The sequence below is a fragment of the Ailuropoda melanoleuca genome, chromosome 11 (assembly GCF_002007445.2).
Source record: "Ailuropoda melanoleuca isolate Jingjing chromosome 11, ASM200744v2, whole genome shotgun sequence".
In the NCBI taxonomy this organism is placed as follows: domain Eukaryota; kingdom Metazoa; phylum Chordata; class Mammalia; order Carnivora; family Ursidae; genus Ailuropoda; species Ailuropoda melanoleuca.
In genome coordinates, this window is record NC_048228.1 from 4,651,133 (window position 1) to 4,673,726 (window position 22,594).

The following is a 22,594-nucleotide window of genomic DNA, read 5'->3' on the forward strand; positions in this document are numbered from 1 at the left end:
AAGTCCCACATAGTGTGTTCTTTCCTTAACACACTCATCATGAAAATTATCGCTCTTATTCTAGTCTTAAAGATTTCAAAAAATGGAGTGTGACTTCATTGGCTTCTCTGAATGATCTGATACCAGTTTCTGTAAGCTGAGGTCACAATCTTTTTTTTTTTTTTTTGGCAGCAAATGTTGTGGGTTGATGAAGAAAATAAAGCAACTTTTCTTGCCACTGAAAATAGAATTGAAATAATATCTATCCTTCATTTCTCTAGCTGTTGTGCCCCACCTTTCCTCCCATCTTGGCACACATCAAAATAGAAGTATTTCCGGGGTGTGCTGGGTTAGTGGGTGAGTTTTCTTGAGGTCAGAGCCCACTGGGCAGGGGTCTGGGTGTCCCAGGCTCCTTGCAGAGCACGAGGGGGTCAGCATCTGTAGCCCGCACGTGATGTGCCTTGTGTCGTCAGGAAGTGCTGACCTCGGTTAAGGTACTCCAGCTTCAGGCAGTTTTCACTGTAGGCCATTATAGCTTCATATAGATTTGGCATTCTGAGAGTCAGACTTCTTCTTAAAAAAAAAAAGAATTGTGGTAAATATGCATAACATAAATTTTATCATCTTAGCCATTTTTAAGTATACAGTTCTTTGGCATTAAGTACATTCACATTGCTGTGTAACTGTCACCACCATCCCGTCTCCTGAACTCTTTCCTCTTGCAAAACTGAAACTCTGTTCCCATTAAACACTAACTCCAATTCTCTCCTCCCCATCAGTCCCTGACAGCCTCTGTTCTACCTTTGTCTCTGAATTTGACTTCTCCAAGTTCCTCATATAAGTGGAATCATGCAGTATTTGTCTTTTTGTGACTGGCTTTTTTCATTTATTGTAACGTTCTCAAGGGTCATCCATGTTGTAGCATGTATCAGAATGTCCTTCCTTTTTACAGGCTGAATGATGTTCCATTATGTGTACACCACACTTTGTCCATCTGTCCGTTGATGGACACCTGTCTTGCTTCCACCTTTGGGTGTTGGGACTCATGTTGCTGTGAACATGGGTGTACAAACCTGAGAGCCAGACTTCTTAGAATACTTGTCTTCTCCCCCCCATTTTTGCCTCTTCTTCAGATACTGCAGTCAGAATTTAGCTTCCATTATTCTGCTGAAACTTCTTTCTTAGATCACCAGTGACCTCAAAGTTGTTTAATATAAGGAACATTTTTTAGGACTTGATTTGGTTTCTCAGATGCAGTCAAGCAAGTTGACCATGCCTTTTCTCTTGGTGTCTGGGATGGTGTATGCCCCTGGTTTTTTTTCCCCACTGCCGGTTCTTCCTTCTCAATCTCTACCCAGCATCTAAAGGTGGAATTTCTTCAGGGCTTGAAACTAGTCCTTCCTGTGTGACTGTTAAATGTGGGTATTTCTGGGAATCTGAGGGCCTTTACTTCTTGATTTCCACTCTTTCTCGCAGTGACCGACACCCCCCCCCCCCCCCCGGCCCAGTTCCACAGTCTCAGCCCGTCCAGGCTCCTCAGCTTGCTTTCTGAACTCAGTGCTCTCTGTGGAGCTCCACACCAGAACTGCTACCTGATATCTCTCCTGGAGGGTCTGACAGGCTTCTGCTTAGTGTCTGAAATAGAACTGATTGTCTTCCTCTCTGTCTCTCCTGTCTCAGTAAAGGGCATCTCCCAGGTGCTCAAGTCAGGCCTGGGGGTCAGTTTACAATAAACCTCTACAATCAGAATAGGTTTAGATTTACAGAAAAGTTACAAGATTAAGAGAGTTTTTCAGTACCTCCCTGCCCCCCCGTTTCCCCTATTAAGATTACTTTGGTACGCTTTTCCCAACCAGACAACCAATACTTATTCATTATTATAAACTAAATTCCACCCATTATTCAGATTATCTTGGTTTTCCCCTAAAGTCCTTTTCTGTTCCAGGACCCCACCCAGGTTGCCACATTACATAGGCTCCACTGGACTGTGACAGTTTCTGACTTTCCTTGTTTTTGTTCACTTGACAGATCAGGTATTTTGTATGATGTCCTTCAGTTGGGTTTGTCTGCTGTTTTTCTCATCACTAGGCCGGGGTTGTGGGTTTTGGGAAGGAGGACCCCAGAGGTATGCTGCCATCCTCATCATATCACATCAAGGGTGCCTGCTGTCAGCATGACTGCTCGCTGATGATCTTAACCTTGATCACCAGGCTGAGGTGGTATTGATCAGGTTTCTCCACTATAAAGTTACTATTTTTTTCCCCATCAGTGGCCATTTTGACCCCTCCTTCTTTTACTCCACATTGAGTCCAGACCTACTGGTTCTGCTTGCAAATAAGCTTCCTTTCTGTCCAAATCACTCTCTACAGCCACCACTGCTGTCTGAGCCACATTACCTGTGCCCAGACTGCTTTGAGGGACCTCCTGGCTCCTGTCCCTGCTTGCACCCTCCCCACCAGTCTCCACCCAAGTGCCAGAGTGGTCTTTTAAAAATGCACTTGGATTACAGTACCCCTTTCCTCAATCCTTTGGTTGTTTTCCTGTTGTACTTAAGATACCATCCCAACTTCTCAGCATGGTCTGCGAGGCCTGTAGGATCTTACGTCTGTCACCCTCCAGCCCCTGGACAAGCCCCTCTCCCCTTCTTCTCCCTGACTCCCTCCCACACACTCTGGTGCTTCCTGCCACTTTGCCTTTTGCATGTCGCTTCCTCTGCCTGGGAGATGGTCACCGGCCACCTTGTTGTCCTTCAGATCGCAGCTGTGTGGTATTTCCTTAGGCAGAATTTGCAGGCCTCCTTGTGAGCCGAGCGGGTACCTCTGCGTGGGTTTCCACAGGATCTTGCACTCCACCTTCCCTCTGTGCTCAGGGTGCTGTGTGGGAATCCTTACTCGCTGGTCAGGACTCACTGCCTTTCGCTGTGTGCCCCGGGCATCTCTCACATGGAGCTTGCCCCAGAGTTTCATGCTCAATAAATATTTATTGAGTAAATGAATTTGTCTTTTATTTAAAATAGTGGGTAGAACTGCAGAATGGGAACCAGTTTATCTTCCTTGTTTTAAGCATGCAAATATGTAAAGTTTTTGAATTTAATTCTGTCATTCCACTGCTTTAAACCCTACCTGTATTCTTGTAAATGCATTGTATAAGGTCCTGTGATGGGTATAGCAGTGGATCAAGAAGTGTGTATTCACCTCAAGGACCTACCTATTCATTCATTGCCTCATCCTCCAAACGTGTGTTGAGAGCTGCAGTGCAGAGTCCCGCACAGGGCCCGTGTGATACTTTTGGGGCCTCTATTCCCTTGGGTACTAAGTCATGGAATGGGGCAGATTTGGACAGATGTAATTTGAATTCCAGCTCTGCCATTTTTAAGATTTATGTCTTGAACTTAACCTTTACCCATCTGCAAACATAGGGATAGCATTATCCCTCTTGTAAGTCTTGGAAAGAATGAGGTGAGCAAAAGAATATAAGATGATCGGTATTGTAATCATTGCAATCACACAGCTAATGTTGATTGCCTTTTAGGTTCTAAGCACTATGCTAAGCAATTGATATTACTTATTGTCATAAATTCTCACAGCAGCCCTATGAAGTAGGGCTGTCGTTATCTTCATGTTATAAATGAAGAGAGTGAGAATCAGTTAAAAAATTAAATAATTTGTCCAAGGTCATGGAAGTCGTAAGTGGTAGAACTGTTGCTGGAAGCCAGAACCGCGTGACCTGATTTCAGAGCCCAGGAAGGACTCCCTGTGTCTTGTGAAGCCATCGACCTTCCAGTGCAGCTTCATTCTTTTGGGTTTTAAAGATTTTTTCGGGATCAATTGGCATTTTAAAAATGTTAATAGTTTTGGGAGGGAGAACTGCTTTAAGCTGTTATCAGCTGGAATTTGTTGGCAGCTCTGACATCTGTGACTCCGTGCTTGTGGGAGGCAGGGTGTGTGTGTGTGGACTGGAAGGTGAGGTTGGACCTACCTGGGCACTTTTTCTTACAGTGAGGATTGTGACTCTTACGGTCATACTCACCTGGTGGTTTTACCAAAACTGCAGGCCTCAGTTCCTCTTTTGATATGCTCAGTCGTCATCTCCTAGTGGCAGGACTTGGGAAACGGTTTTTACAATGACTCGGTTTACGTAGGGGATTCTTTCTTATTCAGCTGAAGTTTGAGAAGAGATGGGAAAGGTGATGATGATCCTGACCGTGCAGGAAGCCACAGAGCAGTTAAAAAGCATGGGCCTGCGCATAAATATACAAGCAAAATATACAGTGGACGGATCTGTTCTCCTTTTGTTTTATTTTTTGTAAATTTGTATTTTGGGGCAATTTGGCATATGTTGTGTTATTCTTTTCCCCTAGTGGGATAGTACCGGAAAGGAATGGGTCTTGGCTACGACAAGTTGACGTAATATAAATTTAAAATCTGACGAAAAAAATGAGAATATTTGGTGAATTTACATATCATTTGCAAAGCCAGGAGTATGTTGTCTAAAGCTGATTTTGTTGTCTCAGAGAAACTTTGTCAGAGTGCCCTGATTTTCGATTTAGAAAATGTGGTTCTGGAGTTGGGGTTCAGTGGCTCAGCAAGAACGGCTCTCCGTCACTCCCCCGTGACTCCCCGTTTTCTCTGCATGGGGACTGCAGCCTGGCCACGTGGCTCAGAGGGTGCTGGGGAGGGCAGAGTCTCTGTCTTGTGTGCCCCCTCATTCTGAAGTGGCTTTTTTGAGATATAATTGGCATATAACAAACGGCACTTAGAGTGTATGGTGCTAAGTGTGCACACGCACACGCCGCGCGGCCAGCCCCCCTCTGCCGTAAGGAACGTGTTCATCACTCTGAAAAGTTCCTGGGGGCTCTCTGCTGTCCCTTCCTCCCACTCTCTTTCTTCATCCTTTTGTGGAATCTTTGAAGCTGTTAGGCCAAAAAAATGATATTGTTGAGGATAAAATCATAGGTAGGAAGGTATTTAACCTGTAGCTTTTAGCTTTTGTTTTCTTTCTGAGGACTAGTGGAAGTAATGTGATGATTGTAACTGTAGGTTGCTCTGTCATTGATAGAAAGTTTTGAGAAAAAGACATGTATCTTAGAACAGACTATCTTTGAGAAGCTTGGCAGAGATGCATTTCTAGAAAGGTTAAAGAAATGGTAGAGGTGGTAACGGTTGTTGGAGGGGCACGGAGGACCAAATGCTTTTATTTTAGTTTTTCAGTAGATGGTATTTCTAACAAATTCTATCATAAAAGGGTAATAGGAATAAATCCCCACTTAACTGAAGGATATACTTAGCTCAAGTGCATTTTATTCTAGTCTGTTTTATTGAATGACATAGTGGTGATTTTATTTATTTATACTTATAGGTAAACAAAATTTTTTTGGCCTCTCACTGTAATAAACTTCTGTCTGGACATTTCTCTTTTCCACATCTGAATACACTTGCTGAGGTTAGTTTCTGTTGAGCATCATATTGTTGAGTTATTAGACATTTGGTAAAGAAGTGGTGGGATAGATAGGGTTCTATTGTAATGTTCATTTCTGGGTGTCTCCTAGCTTTCTGACTCTCTGAGTTTTCTCAGCTGTTTATTTTTCATTTCTTTTTGGTTCTCGCGTGTATTTTGTTTTGTAAGTAATATGCTTGAGGTAAACATGGCAGCATTTGTGTCATGATTTAACCTCATTAGAAATGATTTTCTTTGTCCTGTGTCTGTTTAGTTGAGAAATGAACCAATTCTCTGTGCTTATAAATGCTGGCAGGCCCTTGGCAAAAAACAAAAACAAAAACAAACTAACCTAGAATACAAATTGAATGTGTTGGAAAACGTCCTCATAAAAAGTGATCCAGACATGACATTGAGAGCTTACTTGGGTGAGGATTTCCCTGGAAAAGTGTTCTTCATTGGAACTCTGATGACATGATGGTCTCGTGACAGTGAAGCTTGGTTGAGTATTTCCGTGATTTGATCAGTCTGCACTACGGCAGCATAGTTCTCCAGTTTAGATTGAGGATAGCATGCTTGTTAGTTATGCCCCTAAAGTTCTGGGGGGTTAGTAGGATTTTTGATCATTTCTTGTTTAATTCAGTGACTGGTCATCATTTTGACAGGGGACTGTCTTGCAGTAGATGAGCTTATGTGCCCGTTGATGTAAAAATGCCAGTTCTAACAGCGAGGGATATGTTTTGGGTTGAAGAAGCCTCCTTAGTCTTTGCATGCACTGGTATGTATGAATTCAGTCCATATATAGTCAACCAGTGCCTGGACTTAGGGAAGAAAACGGGGCTCCTGGAGGAGACCTGAATATGGTAATTTGGTTTCTGAGCCGCTCCATCTGGGGCCCAGGAAGGGAGCTAGGAAAATCTTTTGTATACATCAAGTTTCAGCTTGGGTCAGTCCTTTGGGAAAAAAAAAATAAAAAGCTAAGCGGGTCCCATAGCTTCTAGAATTCAGAGCCAACCTATCGCTTCAACAGATTTCAGGTTAAGTAGACAGTTGCCATATTGTTTCTGTGGGAAAAGATATGTATGTTCCAAATGCCTGTTATCAGTGAAAGGGCTCTGGCGAAAACTCATGGTTGAAGTTCTCCCTAGGTTTCCCCTGTCCCCGAGCCCTCCTTTTAGGCATTAAATTATATTCCAGGACCCTTGAATATTAGGGACGTACTAATTCCTGCTGGCCTTTACTTTCCTCCACCCCAGATAGCAAAATTATTCGTAGATTTTCTTGAATCACCTACAGTGTTATTTGTTGGCACAATTACTCGAGCCACTTGTTTGTCAGAACTTGGGGAGAGTTCTGTTTGTGTGTGTTTTTTACTTAGATTATTATCGTTTCCATGGAATCCTGTGGGAATTTGCTTGGTTGTAGTGAGAGCGATTCCTTACTACGTGGGCTGCTGTCATGTTGGAATGGGTTGGTGTCTCTGCAACTTTTGGCAGGGGTTAAACTGGTACAGCATTTGGGCTAACATATTTTTGTGAGTTGGTGAATTTTAGAAGTGATTTAAAAGACTTTAGAAAAAGCCTCTATAGGTGCTCTATCCTCTTGTTTTAGGAAGAGATTATCTAGTAAGTACATGTGTTTGTTTTTTTTTTTAAGATTTTATTTATTTATTCGACAGAGATAGAGACAGTCAGTGAGAGAGGGAACACAAGCAGGGGGAGTGGGAGAGGAAGAAGCAGGCTCATAGTGGAGGAGCCTGATGTGGGGCTCCGAACCCATAACGCCGGGATCACGCCCTGAGCCGAAGGCAGACGCTTAACCGCTGTGCCACCCAGGTGCCCCAAGTACATGTGTTTTGGTAATGAAGGGGTATGTGTAGATACTTAGATCTGAGTTGATACCCTTTTCCTTATTTTAATAGAAAATCTTTTAGTAAAACACAACTTGACTACCGGTATGCTGGCTCCTTGCCTCCTCCTGCAGACCAGCGGGGGCGGTGTGGGCACCGGTGCTGCTGAAACCACATGCGCCTTTTTTTGATGGGCTATCGATTCCTGCTGTAGCGCTCCCAATTGCTTGCATGCCTCCCAGCAACAAATACGTATGTGACAGACTTTACGTGAGATGAGCATTCCAGAGAAATGAAATGCTAGTTTACTTTTCAGTAGCTGTGGAACTTAAAAAAAGAAATCATGTTTTTAGAACCGTGGCCTTAAGGCACTAACACACTTGTATCTGGTGCATGAAGCTCTGCAAGTTATTTTTAACAAAACCTAATCGGGGGAACAGAAATCTGACGTTTATAGAGTTTGTTTATTGATTGCTCTAAGCCATCAGAAAGAATATGCTGTTCCTTTTAATAAACTCCTTTTGGGCAGTTATCTATATTTTAATATATAAGTATTTTTGGAATTTGATTTTAACAAGGTAAACTCTGATGTTGGATACTGTGGGAAGGAACACAACTAGGGGCCTGGAAGAAGGATGGTACTTAAATCAGGTCCTATTTTGCTCCCCGTGGTGCCAGTTATGTTCCCATTTACCCTCTCACCCTTGAGCGCTCATTTGCACTGCCCCTTAGAGCCTGCGGTCCAGTAAGTGCTGGAGACTGTGGGTCCTGAAATCAGGGAATGTAGCCTGCTCCAGTTTGGTTTTAGAGAGCAGACTAAAGATTACTGTATCACGATTGTGAACACTTCCTTTAATAGTGAAAGGAATATGGAAATTAATTTGCTGTAACTGTTAATTGTTAGGCTTGCTGTTGCTGCAAAGTTAAGTATGTTTGTCGTGATTTAGATGGCAGCTTTGTGTTGCAAAACAAAACCTTAGCTCTTTTTGTCTTTTTTAAAGCAAACTATTCTAATTTGTTAATGAGGAACTTGAGTAAATAATAACTAGAAATTGAAGCCTAACCTTTCAGATACTTTTCATTGTCAGAGATTCCTCTTGTCAAGCTTCTATTAATTCTGTGTAATTCCAGTAGAACTGCAAATTATTTTGCTTAAAATGTCTTTTCTCCCCTCTGTGCAGTTAGAGTTGAATGTGAGAACAGATCTTAATAGATAGAGTTACACAGTTTATTTTATCATGTATCACTTTATTGCTGTCTTCTAGAACATTGTTATACTAAATGTTCCAATAATGGAAATTTTATGCAGCTACTTCAAATGAAACAAATTTGCAAAAACTCAATTTTGGAACTCATTCCTTGAGGAGAGGAAGAAACTCACCACACTGTGACCAAATTAGATTTCTGATATATTGGCAACTTATCAAACACTGTCATTTCCAGAAAACAGGGTGTGGGGTCCAGTGGAAATGTCAGTACTTCTCAGCCACTTATAATTGGAGATATTTTGGGTTTTAATATGATTGTGTGGTTAAATTTTTACAAAAATTTTTTGGTAACAGGTAATTGAAATTTGGTTTTGTACCTAAATAAAAATGGCTCTACACGGAATCAGAAATGACTTGTGTTCAATTACAGGGGAGTCTTCTTTTCAAGAACTTGATTTTAAACTCTCAGAGATACTAGTTTTACTTACTAGAGCTCCTTTGTTTTGCAGAGATCATGATGCAGCCGTCCTTTTGGATTTCTTTTTAATAATGTGTGACCCTTCACCTTTGATCCCCTGACCTGCATTACCTTGGTAACCATTTCATTTTTTAATTTAATTTCATTTTTTAATTTTGGTGTACAAGCTGTAACATTTCATCTCTCAAAGTGTAACACGCTGATTTCCTCAAATAGAGATACCCCTTTGAGCGATAAATTTGCAAAATGCTGTCTTCATTTTCTGTATTAAAATTCATTTCAGTTTTTAAAATAAAGTGTAATCTGTGTTTTCATCCTTTTAAAATTTAAGTTTAGCGAGTGCATTTCCCCATACAATAGATCTCCTTTTCTGTTCATGTTTTGCAACAGCTAGATTACCTTGCTGATCACACGTAACTCACACGCACAGCAGCCAGCCACCACCACCTCCTTCCACACATACCCCCTCCCTGTCAGCACGCACCCCTTCCTGTGCAGATTACCTCCTCTTTCTTTCAGAAATAGTGGCAACTTGAGTTTAGCAGTCTTAGCTGCCACGTTCTACAACCTCAGATTACATTTTATATTCTCAAGTATTATTGGAACAGAGAGTTGAGCCCCTTAATTCCATGTATGGACTAGAAGATAAGAAAGTCGTCTTTTCCCCAGAAAGTACCTTTCCCCTCCTTTAATATTTATTTCTTTATTTGAGGCATAAGTTAATAACAAGCAACATTTTTAACATGGTCAGAAATGTGCTTTTGTCTCTGCTGAAGCCTGGGTAGTCACCTGCAGTGGTCTGCATACCTGATTGCTTTATGACATGTGCTATTTTGTGACTGTTGTTTAGACATTTTTAATTGTATTCTGCTTTTCAGAAAATTCTTATTCAAAAGCAAAACAAACCAGAGTCTGAAAACAAAAATCAAACTTGAGTTAGTTCTTTGAACTGGCAGGATATTCCTAAGAAATCATGTTCCTTAAAAAAAAGTTGTGTGGAATTTCTTAGCGTGGCCTGCTGAAGCGCAGATTATTTTTTAAGTGTCTCATTATTTTATTCTCTAACATTTAATGCTGATGCTTTAATTGCACACAGCTGAAGCTGCTAAATGAGCACTGAAATGGATTTAAGTCCTCTCTGAGCTTTGTTGATACCTATAAAAGTTTATGTCATTCATTAGAACCACAAATTAAAATTAGTTGTAGTGAGCTGTTCAGTGGAGATTGGAACTCTCGTGAACACGTCCTCAGGCTTATTAGCTTGTTTTTGTCTGTTGTACTTACATACCTGGAAAACTGCCTTTGACCTTGGCTATCTTTTCACAGAATTGCAAAATACCAAGAGCTGAGAAATACAGATCCTATGATTACAAAGCCAGAAAGTACATGGAATGAATGTCCCGATAGTTACGAGCAACTTATTGTTGCCTTGAATTTTAAGGGATTTTTTTGTTGTTTTGTTTAAATGAGAATGCTTCAGAGTTGTGTAGGAATATTTTCCAGATCCCACCCATGATGTGTTCCTCCGATGTTGTTATCCTCCCCGCCCGGAAGGAATAGCGCACAGAGTGTGCTCCCCTCCTCTTGCGAAGCACACCGTGTAGCCACCCAGTGCCTGAGGGGGGCAGGCTGATGGCCTCCAGAGAGTCACAGGCTCCCTGTTGACAGAATCAGGGCCTCTTGACATCTTCCCCGTAGGCTCCCATGGCTTCTAGAGATAGTCAGCTACTTTACTCCTAAGTCCAGCAGGCGCTGAAGAGACATAAATAGGTGCACTAGAGAAATGTTTTTATTGTGCTATTTTATTTTGCAATTAGGTCACTTAGGTTTTCTTTAAAGTGTCTGCTTAGTGCATTTTAAGCGAACTTAATTTTTCTAAGAGACTTAGTGTATGGACATATTTATTACTTAACTTTCAAGAACCGCTGTTTACTTGGTTCGTATGTAGGGATTCTGGTAAGTTGTAAGCCACATGGATGTAGGTTTTGTAAGTATGATTCAGAGAAAACTTAGTCTGGGCGTCAGAAAAACCTGCTTTTAACTAGCAGGGTATCTGGATGTGCCATTTGGATCTCCTAAGGTAGTTCTACAAAACTAAAGAACTGGAATAGAAAGACTTCAAAAGACTTACATGTTGATGTGATTAAAAACACGGAAATCAGTTCAGTTTAAAAATATAAGAGTTTATAAAACATTTCACGGATTCGGCTTCAGTTTTATCCTATATAAAATGTAGACTATTGTTATGTCTCCTACTTACTTTTTAGGGTTGTTGGCAGGATAAATGAAACACTGAATGCTGGACCCAGTGGGAACCCAGAAGGAAGGTGCTTTTGAAATTAAACTTCATCCTGTGGCTGTGCTGTTTACAGCTGTGACTGTCACACTGAGAGGCAGGTGTAGTGAAGTCTGTGGTGAATGGCCAGGAGCATGGGCTCTGCAACCAGGTCGCCTGGGGTCCAGGGCCACCTCCCACCTTGGCCCCTTGCAAGTGGTTTGACCTCTCTGTGCCACAGTTTCCTCCTCTTTAAAATGGAGCTGATAAGAACAGCCCCCTGCTCAAGCGGGTCATGGGTGCGTCTTTGGGGGTGGATGTCTGTGAAGTAGTTAGAGCAGGGGTGACAAGTGGGGCAGCAGTGGCTTTGGCATCCCGGCCAGATCCTGCACACCAGGAGAGACCCAGGCAGGGTGGGGTTTCAGTGACACAGAATTCTGAAGAGGGCACACACCTCGAAGGAAATGAAGCTTCAGACAGCTTTCCCGTTAGTCCCCTGACGTCTGAGAGAGCCAGGAGTGCTTAGGGGAGAGGGACTGGGATGCTTACGGTTATTGGGCGCCTCTGAGGCAGATGCAAGTTCAGGTGTGTAAAGGTAAATCGGGGCTCCTAACCTTTTAGGAAGAAAAGCTTAGATGAGTAAGAGCACTTAACGCTTTCATGTTAGTGGTTTTTTGCTGTGGAGATACAAGAAGAGACCCATGGGAGAGACACCCCATCTCTCACTGCTCCGCTGGCTCCCAAGGAGTCAGAAAACTGTATGAGGCTTCAGTGCTTCCTCCTAAGTTGAAGAAGTGGAAGGAAGTCGCTGTTGGGGGTCACACAGTTTTCCAGGTGCTTTCTATACATTTTAATTATCTAAATTTATCTACGAGGTGAGTAGTGTGTTCACCCTGTTTTGCACCTGAGAACACTGATGATCAGGTGGTTAAATCAGCCCTCATAGGATCATACTCTTAGGAAATAATGGAACTGGGACTTAAGTCCAGGTGCTGTCCTTCTCCTGGCATCTGCGTCCTTATTTTACTGGCAAACGTGGCTGGACCCCTGATAGGAAATTGTTTTGCCATTCGGTTGCAGGGGACTCAGCCGTGTGCATTATTGTCCCTTAACCATTAGCAGCCCTGACTTAGGCCTCCAGTGACCTGCTGCCACCACTGCTGGGAAGGCTCCATCTTCCATGTGGCATGTAGAGGGGCTCCGTAGCAGTGGCTTCCTCCATCTTGACTGCACACCCAGGATCACTGTACAGCTTTAAAATATGGAGCTCTGGCCACGTCATCAGAATGGCTCTGATCTGGCCATTCTGGTAGAATCAGTAGGTTCAGAAATACAGGAAGTTTATGTTATAAACAGAAGAAAATGTAAATAATTGGTGCACATATAGACCTGTGCTTCCAGAACATGGGCCAGTACTATTAATTCTGTAGTTAGCTACACTGCCAGTTAAATGGGCCTTAGTGGGCCATTTTAGTAATTCAGCCACCTATAATCAGTACCCCTTCTGTGGGAAAAATCCCAGCCATCCACTCCGTAGAATATAGTCCTCTGGAATGGGCACCTGACCATCCCCAAAACCAGGTTTGAAGTTAGTCACGGAACTGAATATAGTTAGGGGGCTCCACCTTCTTCCTCTCTCACTTCTTTTTTTTCCCCATCTTGTATGCTCCCCCCTCCCCCTGCCTTCTTTCCTCTAGCTCCCAACTCATCTTTCTCCCATCCTTCCTCTTTTTCTTTGTCTGCATCCGTGGGCCAGATCCCTCTGGGTGTGTCTGTCCTTGGACCCCAGAGCACTTGAAATGCTCCAGGAGGCCTAGCACGAAGTAGGTGTTCACATCGACATTTCCTAATTTGTCTTCGTATCGATCTTTTGGAGGAGTAGGCATTACCCCTCATTAGCCTGAACACTTTCAGCTTTCATTGGTGATTCGTTGAATAGGGTGGAATGTGGGACAGTAGGATGGGCTTGACCGTTCTCGAGGCACTGGTATCAGGCTTTTAGTGTGTTTGCTGCACAGTTTTTAGAGCTGGGCTGTGAGGCCGTCTTGGTTGGACACCTCACTTTGCTCCTGAGAGGGCAGGCCCTTCCTCAGGGTGCTCCGTGGGTCCAGACGTGCTGCTCGGGGTGCTTCCCCCTTCGTCACACTGATGAGGGGAGCAGAGCAGATGCTGGAACACCTGTGTGTGTGTGCCACTCACTGTCTGCCTCGAGAGACGGTAGGAAAGCATCCAGCCCTTCTACGTTGGTGCCCCCCTCCCGTGAACAGCTTCCGCAGCGGAGTGCTTTGGGGGTGACCCAGGGGCCTCCTCACGGCCCCCATCTGGCCTCTGCAGGAGCCGTGCTGACGGACGTTAGCCCTTCTTCGGGTGTTGTGGACACCGGGAAACCTGCTCTGGGAATGAGGAGAGGGTTTTGCCGTCTTCAGCGGCAGTCGGCTCCAGCCAGAGAGGGAGTTAGAGGGGGAGCCGCGGCAACCGCGTGGCTGCACAGTCAGGAGATCATGGGAAACCCCTCCTGTTCCTTCTCGTTTGTGCTGCTTGTTTCCCTGGGAAACTGTGGCCCTGGTTACCGTGGACTGTGTGACATGCTTCAGAGTCCTGGGATTTAGACCAGACTTTCCACTTCAAGTACATCTTCACGTGGGTACGCAGATACCCCGCACGATGACAGAGAGCACACGTGTCTACCTCAGAACTTTGGTTATTCGGGTTTGATCATCCAGTCCTTTCCCTCTCTCTTGTGCTGGTCCTTTCGAGTGGTTTACCCCTTTTCGCCCTTCATTTTTCCAAGGAGAGACCTGGGTGATTGTTCGACTGCTCTCGTTACGGTGGCAAGGAGGACTGGTAGGGAGGGTTGGAGCTTGGGCCGGGCTGTTTGACGTGGTTTTGCCTGTTCGCGGACCTGTTACAGCATCTGGCGCAGAGGAGCTTTGCACGTAGTAGACGCTCAGCAAACACTCGCTCTTTCCGTTCTCATTAGCACAGGTAATTAAGAACAGGAGCTGATAGACTGCACGTATCTGTGCAGAGATATATCTGTAATTAAAGTTTTAATTAAAGAAACACCAGACCAAGCAGATGGTTCTTATGCCTGCATCCTGTAAACCAAACAGCCATGGCTTTTCGATCTTGCACAGAAGCAGAGAGGAGACTAGCCTCACTCGTGGATGGCACCAAAGGGGAGGGGGGACTCTTATTAACTAGCCATAATCTAATTTTGGTAGTACTTTTTGTGATGCCAAATCCAGGGATAATCACTGCAGTTTGAAATGGAAATATGATACATCAAAGTTATGTCCCAACCAAAGCTTTTAAGTCTCCAGTCAAGGGCATTACCACAGCCCAGCTGGTATATCACAAGGCATGTGGTTTTGTGCTAGGATCACAAAAGCTGACAAAGTGTTATTTAGGATCATCAGCTAAATACAGTATTAGAGTGCTATCATCCTGATTTTTCGGGTTTTGCCACCGTATGCAGTGCAGTATTGAGATACGGGATGTGTGCCTGCTTGGCTCATGCAGGTCTTCTGTGCTGTTTATGTCACAGTGACCTTAATGACCAACCAAGTGTAGAATTTAAAAAAACAACCACAGGGGTAGCAGAAAAAAACTTAGCTCAGGTCTTACCACTTAGAAGAACCTTCGCCCAGGGAGCCCCGTGAACTCGTTCAGGTCACGGCACTCTTAGCAGGAGGCCTGAGCAGTGCAGAGAAGAGACTTTGGGAGGTCCGTGCCAATTCACCTGGACCTCTTGGGATACATCCACTCCTTAGTCCCCAGTTTCTTACCCTTACTCGGAATCGTTTACTCATCCATGCTCAAGATTTTCTGGCATTACTGCACTGCCGGTGGGCAGTTCTGTAGCTCAGCTAGATGCCAGTTGATGTAGCTATGTTTTTATCACTTAACGTCTCACTCATTTGTTTTCTGCTTGGTAGAACCAGCGTTGAAGATGTTCATTTTCTATTTCACAGTGAAACATCTTAGAGGTTTAGGAGAGTGGTTTTCTACTTTGCTTAATGGTAGGTGACCTTATCCCTGTTTATTTTAAAGAAAGTAGGGCTCTCATCAGAAAAAGCCCGTGCCACACTGGGACGTACGTAGGTATCTCCACATTAAAGACGATGGCACAAAGTGATAGAACCCAGAAGTACTTTAACTCATCGTCATGCCATCTGTAGATCAGAACGCCATCCCTCCTAGCAGAAATGCCAAATTCACGAACCTGTGATGCACTATGAGTGATGCATGTGTACGATGGGTAGAGAGAAATGTTTTTATCATCTTTTTGCTTGGGGAAGACGTCAGTTATTTGGGGAGATACTGTTTGTTTTCGGAAGAAGCCAGTTCAGTGTAAGCTACTTTGAATAAGTGGGCTTCGGTGTTTGTGTCCAGGAAATATTGTCAGACCCATAGAGAAGTGCTCCTAGGTAGTGAGTTGCCGTTTTCTGTGCATAATTTGAACCTGACTGGCCCTGAAGTCTGTTTCTTCTCTCATCTGGTGAGAGACCTGAGCATGTAACCCTCAACGCATGTAGCACGGCATTCGGTTGTAGGAGGTTTCCTAGGAGGTGATGCATTGCTGCTCAGAGCGCAACAGGAGCGCCTCCCTTCAGGGTAGCAGATTGTTGCTTCTCCACAGGGAGAAGGAACCATCAGCAAACAAACCCACCTGGAATAGGAGTTTTTTTTTTTTTTAAAGATTTTATTTATTTATTCGACAGAGATAGAGACAGCCAGCGAGAGAGGGAACACAGGCAGGGGGAGTGGGAGAGGAAGAAGCAGGCTCATAGCGAAGGAGCCTGATGTTGGGGCTCAATCCCATAACGCCGGGATCACGCCCTGAGCCGAAGGCAGACGCTTAACTGCTGTGCCACCCAGGCGCCCCTGGAATAGGAGGTTTTTAATTTCTTATTCTGTGGTGGGTTTGGAGAGAACTTTAGTTCTCCCTGATACCTAGGTGCTGATGGAGTGGGCGGTGGAGTGTTGTCTACCCTCAAATGACTTAAATTTGAACACTTACTCATTCGTTCAGTATTTATGGAATGCCTAGTAGCAGGTGCTGTCCTAGTTACCAGGAATAAAGCAGTAAACAAAAGAAGGCCATTCCCCTCAAAAAGCTTATTTTCTGGTTGGGTGGGGAGGGGTTACAGCCAATAAACAAAAAACAAATAACAGTAATTGAGTGATTATATGTGACAACATTTATTCACTAGTTAGTCCTCAGAGCAATGAGGAAGTAGGTGCTCTTGTTTTCCTTGTTTTGCAGGTGAGGACACCAAGGTACAGAGAGGTAGCAGTTAAGTGCTCAGTGTCACACAGCAGGACGTGCTGCTGGTCTTCCAACCCCGGTGACCTGCCTCCGGGTGCATGCTCTTCACACCATGCGATTTTCTCTTTTAAACAACAGTCTAATCTGTTTATTTCTCCACCAACACAGAAATGTTGATGCTACTAAGTGTGATGAAGAGCAGTGAAGCTAAGTGAATCATTGGGAGGGTTCCTGGATGTTGGCCCAGGGGTGTGCAGGTGTCTGCTGTTTGAGAAAGTGTGACTTGAGCAGGTGTCTGGTAAGGTGATTTGAAGGAAGTGACACAGTGATCCAGGTAGTATCTGGAGTGAGAGTATTCCAAGCAGAGGGAAAGCGGAAGCAAAGGCCCCCAGGTGGGTGGATGTGGGTTTGGCAGTAGCAGAAGAGAAGCAAGGAGAATAGCAAGGAGGCCAGTCTGGCTGCTGTGAGTGGGTTTGGTGAGAACAGTAGGATGAGGTATCGGGGCCATGTCCCACGGGGTCTGACGGGGCATGGTGAAGTCTTCTGATTTTAGTGAATGAGAAAGGAAGCCATCTGAGAATTGTTGAGCAGAAAGACACCATGATTTAAGGGATCACTCTGAATGCAGTGCAGAGAACAGTTTAGGGCAGGGGTTGGCAGACCATCCCCCGAAGGCCCAATCCAGCCAGCCACCTGTTCATGTGCAGCCAGCAAACTAAGATGTTTTTTATATTTCTAAATGGTTGAAAAAAATAAGATGAATAATAATTTGTGGTACATGAAAATTATACGTAATTCAAATTGCAGTGTCCATTTAAGTTCTAGTTTTACTGGAATAGAGCCACAGTCATTCGTTTGCATATTGTCTGAGTCTGCTTTTGAGCTGCAACAGCCAAGTTGAGTGGTTGCGACAGAGACCATCTGGCCCCCAGAGCTGAAAATATTTACTATCTGGCCCTTTAAGGAGAAGTTCGCTGATCCCTTAGGTTTAGGGCTGTAGGGATGGAAGTAAGGAGACTAGTGAGGAGACTGTCACGAGGGCTGATGGTGGCCTGGACCAGGGTGGTGAGAAACGGTCAGATGCTGGATGTGTTTCAGAGGAAGAGCTGACAGGTTGTGTGCAAATACGAGGAGTTGGGGTGGATGCCAATGTTTTTGCACTGAGCAGCTGGGAGAATGCAGCTTCTCTTTGCTGAGATTGAGAAGCCCGTGGGAGCCGCAGGTTGGGATGAAAGGGTGAGGAGAAAGCAAGAGTTGTGTTTTGGACGTGTTAACTCTAACATGCCAAGTGGAGGTGTTGACTAGGCAGTCACATATATGAGTTGTAATCTAGAGGAGAGGCCTAGGCTCAAGCCAGACTTCTTAGTGTTTTCAGCATTTAGAAGGTTCTTACTTGCTCTGGGATGCATGGAATCCTTAAGGGGGATTTGGATAGGGAGAGGTGTTCAAACATGGAGTGCTGTGGTGTTAAGAGGAAGGAGGAGAAGAAAGCAAAGGTGAATGGGAAGGAACAACCGGAGAAGGAAAGCCAGGAGAGCGAGGTCTCCTGGAAGAATGCGTTTCAAAGCAGAGAGAGTGATCCTCTGTGTCAAATGCTGCTAAAGGTCAAGTAAGATGCAGACTGAGAATTGACTGTGGATCTGGCAGCATGGAGGTCAATGGTGACTTTGATATGAGCTGGATGAGTGAAGTGGTGAGGACAAAAGCCCTATCCCAGCTGGTTCAAGCAAAAATGTTCTGCTTTTTGCTGCCCAAATGTAGGCTGTGAGGGGGCAGAGTAGGGTTTAACCTGGGATTGGGATTTTGCCCTGGGAATGCTGGCGGGGGAAGGGGCAAGGGAGCTGAGCGCTGGTGTGATGAAGGATCATATACTCTAAGACAGATGGGCAGCAAAAGGGAAGCACAAGGAAGATGAGGGCAGTGAGAGGCCATGGCAACAGGGGGATTGAAGGAATAGGATCAGGAATGGTGCCTGGGTGGCTCAGTCAGTTAAGCGTCCAACTCTTGACTCTTGATTTCATCTCAGGTCATGATCTCAGTGTCTTGGGATAGAGCCCTGAGTTGGGCTCTGCTCTGGGTGTGGAGCCTGCTTGGGATTCTCTCTCCCTTCTCCCTCTGACCACCCAACTTGTCTCTTAAAAAAAAAAAAAGGAATGGTTGGAGTAGGGATAGTCAAAGAGAGGGATGCTTGAATTTGATATTGAAGGAATGCAGTTGGAGTTAACATCAAGGCCTAGGATAGTGCTGTCCAATAGAAATGTAATGTGAGCCACATGTGTAATTTTGAATGTTTTAGAAGCCATGTTTTAAAGAAGTAAAAAGAAACAAATGAAATTAATTTTAATGATCTATTAGCTCAATATATCTAAAATATGTGAACATGCAATCAGTACAAAAATTATTGAGATATTTTACATTTATTTTGTACTAAGTCTTTGAAATCCAATATGGATTTTATACTTTCAGCATGTCTTAATTCAGACCAGACACCAGTTCAGGTGCTCAGTATCCACATGTGGCTCATGGTTGCCATCTTGGACAGGTTGGGGATGCTCGTGGAAGTATGGTTCAAGGGTATTAGAGAGGAGTGGGTCAAGGAACAGGCCAGTGTTTAGGAAGGATTGTCTGCATGGATCTGAAACCACTTATGACTCCTGATGAGAGTAACAGGGTTGGAGAGGCAGAAGGGGCATGCTGTGGCTGTTGGTAGGACCTGTGCCTCAGTGGCTGCTGGTCTAACCTTCTACCTGCCAAGGAGCATTTCCTGACCCTGATCCTGTCCTACTTCTCAAAGCATCTGTGAGGTTCTGAGGGATTGCTCTTGCCTCATTTCAAACCCAGGTGGTGGTACCTCCTTGGAATGATGGATTTGGGACAAGATTTCTGAATCAGTGAAGTATCAGAACACAAGGCCATAATTTTGACAAGATCTTCCAAAAATGGCAGCTTTTCACTTGGCGTGTTTTTATTTTCATCCACAAGGCTTTTCATTGACTCACTGATGAAAATGTTAACTCCATGTGGGCGGCTCATTACAGCCACACACACCCCACCCCAGGAAAAAAATACCCTGTAGATTCTTATGTTTATTTTGTGTATCTTTAGATTTCTATCTTTATTTTGGCATAATCCTCACATACCTCACATGTTAGTTATACTTCATCCTAAATGTGTTTGAATCCCTGCAGAAGTCAGCGTTTAGTAGCTTCGAGGCTGTCCCATGTGGTAGAAGCAGCAGCATACGAAACCTGCCTGTCCTCATCTGATGCTTTTGAAAGGGCAGGCATGGTCAGCCTTTTACTATGTAGAGGATTTATATATATATACACACATGGTGCATGTGCACGCTCGCTCTGTTACGTGTGTGTGTGTGTAACAACTTACATAGATAAATTTATATATTTGGCTTTGATCCACAGTGTGTCTTTAGAGATTAATAAAAATTGATGATGAGGTCAGAGGCTGTTTTTAGCCTTGTAGGCCAGGAAAATTAAACTGTTTTGAGAGGATAAACAGGAACGCCTTAGGCCACTCACATGGTCTTGCTACTTTCCATATGGATAATGAGCCCCAGGAAAAAAGATGCATGGATACTCCCCTTCTGTACCTTTATCAAGTTTAAATTATTTTAGCTTCTCTTTAGTTTCCTGTTATATTAAGATTAACCAAAAAAAAAAAAAAAACAAAACCCTCAAAAATCCTACCAGCTCCAATATTTAGGAAGAGTCTGTTTTGAGCCATGGATTTGTGAACCTTGTGTTCTTGGATGACCTCTGTTCTGAAGGAATAATTGCTTGTTCATTTCGTATGAACTAATGTCACGAGGATGTGGGGTCTAGGTAGTTTGTCTTGTTAACGTCCGGACTTTAGTAATTCCATGAGGGTGTCACAGCATTTACTGGTCACTAGCTGTTCACCCTCTGTAAATACAATGTCCTTCTGGCACCAGCGTGCTCGTGTGAAAGAAGACTCAGTAGACACAATTTAGTAATAAGGAAACGTGCTCACTACATAAGTTTTCTTAAATTCTCTTTATTCTAATTAAAATATTTATCTAATAGGGAAGTGGGTGAATGCTAAGAACTGGAAATTAAGCAAGAAATTTAAAGAACGTTGATGGCTTTATTGCAGTTTGTTTTGAGGTTTTTGTCTCCACTAAATGGTGGTTTGCTTATAGTCACTCCTTCACACATAAATCTTTATGACGAATGGACTGGAATTTATTCCAGCAAAAGAAGAGCTAGTTTACCACGCCACTTGTAAATGATGACACATGTCATGTAAGAGAACCAAAGCATTAGCTCTTTAAAAGCATTGTTAGCATGATTACTTAATGTGGTCCACACACAATTCTAGTTTCTTTGAAAGTGAAGGTCAGTGTGTCTAGGAGACTAGGGAAGTGAGTGCTTTGACATTTGTTCATTGTTTTTTATTTACATCTGGGTCACTACCATGCTCTTGGTATAATTCTTGCCTCAAAAAAATCCAGAGCGTAACATTTAAACTTGTACTTTATTCCTTCAGAAATTTACTGCTGACACTGAAACTTGATCCACCCTGGCGGGCATAACCCTAACCAAAGCAGATGCTTGTTCTGTAGTGGGCAAGCCCTTCCTTGCCCTCCCTTGTCCTAGAACCTGTGTGCAAGCCAGCTCTCTGAATGCTTCTCTGTTTGGCATCTGGATTTGCCTTTATTAATAAAGCATTCATTAACTCAAAACGCCCATCTCTGCGAGCAAGTGGAGGTGGAGGTGTTCACGGACAGATACAACCTGCCCCACCCGCTCTCCCAGCCCCCGCCTCCTCCTCTGCTCCCGCCCCTTCCTGGTTTTGTGCCTGGCAGACGGTCTCTTTCTGGAGGCCAGCCCGGATGTCACTTCTCCATGCGCCCTTTCTGCACAGCATGTCCTGCTGGCTCGCTTTTAATGGGCACTGCTTTCTGTGTCCCTCTGAGGACCCTTGTCATAGCATATTGTAATTTGTCTCTTTATTGGTGTTTTTTAGTCCCCTAAACCATGAGCTCCTCAGGGCAGGTGCTAGACCTTACTGATTTCCCTTTCCCTAGAGGCCAGCCCAGCATGTGTGCATGGCTGTGAGTGAATGAATGTGGCTGGATAAAAGGGGAAGGGGTGGTGGGGTAATGCACCTTCAAGCCAAAAAGGTAAACTTAGTTGTTTTGGGGGAAGAGAATAAATACTGTTTTCGTTTATGTAGTTCTTAAAATTTGGGTGGCAGAAAGCAAATATGCAGAGAACAAGTCAGAAGCTGCTGTCTGATTCCACAGAGACGGTCACATTTTATATTAAAAAAACGTAATTTACCATTGATCGCCTTGAAATCTTCAGTTTGTTGTTCTGGTGTCTTAATTAACTAATTATTTAATTGAGTAACAGCTAGGGGAATAGATCATACATGTGAGGACTTCCCTTGTAAGAAGCCCACAGCTCTTTTCTTTCTATGATGTGTCCTTTTAAGCACCATCCTTGAGACTTGTGAAATTGAGCTGCCTCTCTGCATCTGGACACATGCTTGAATGTGATGGTTCTTTCATAAGTATCTGGTTCCACGGAAGTTCACTAGTCATGCTTCTATTGCATCAATTTGAGGTTTGGTTGGAAATCATTCCCATAGTAGAAAAACAAATTAGCGTCCTCCTCTGCACCCAGCTCCCAACTTCCCCTCAAAGATTCATTAGCATGGTGTTCAGTATTTTACCCCAAATCATTCACTTTAAAATGGCTCTTCCCCTCTTAGCATCTAAGCAAGGGGAGGTGAGACAGATCAGAAAGAGCAGACCTTCTGCGGCTTCCTTCTGCGTCAGTGTGCATTTGGTGGTTTAAGGGGCACTGTGGAAGTCACCTGTAGCTTCTTAGGATCTTACCTAATGAAGGAAATGTTAGTCCTACTCCTCATTCAGTGCTCCTCTGAAATACTGCATTCCTCTAACCTGTGAAGCTGCTTGAAGGAACGAGTGGCGGTGCTGGGGATTCAGTTTGAGCAGTCCACCTCCTCAGGCCCGTGCTTCACCTAATGGTGTCTAGCAGGGGAGCCTCTCGAAGCACTGTGTTCTGTTGCATCAATATGTACTTAGACACGC

At 43.9% G+C, this 22,594-nt stretch overlaps 1 long non-coding RNA gene across 1 annotated transcript in view; it reads left to right on the plus strand.

Annotated features, from left to right (window-relative positions):
- The first annotated feature begins 8,979 nt into the window (after positions 1–8,979).
- The window catches only part of LOC117804348, a 28,110-nt gene continuing 14,495 nt past the window's right edge, over positions 8,980–22,594 (plus strand). The window contains exon 1 of the long non-coding RNA XR_004628689.1: positions 8,980–9,065. This is a non-coding gene — a long non-coding RNA (uncharacterized LOC117804348). The remainder of the gene's footprint in view (positions 9,066–22,594) is intronic.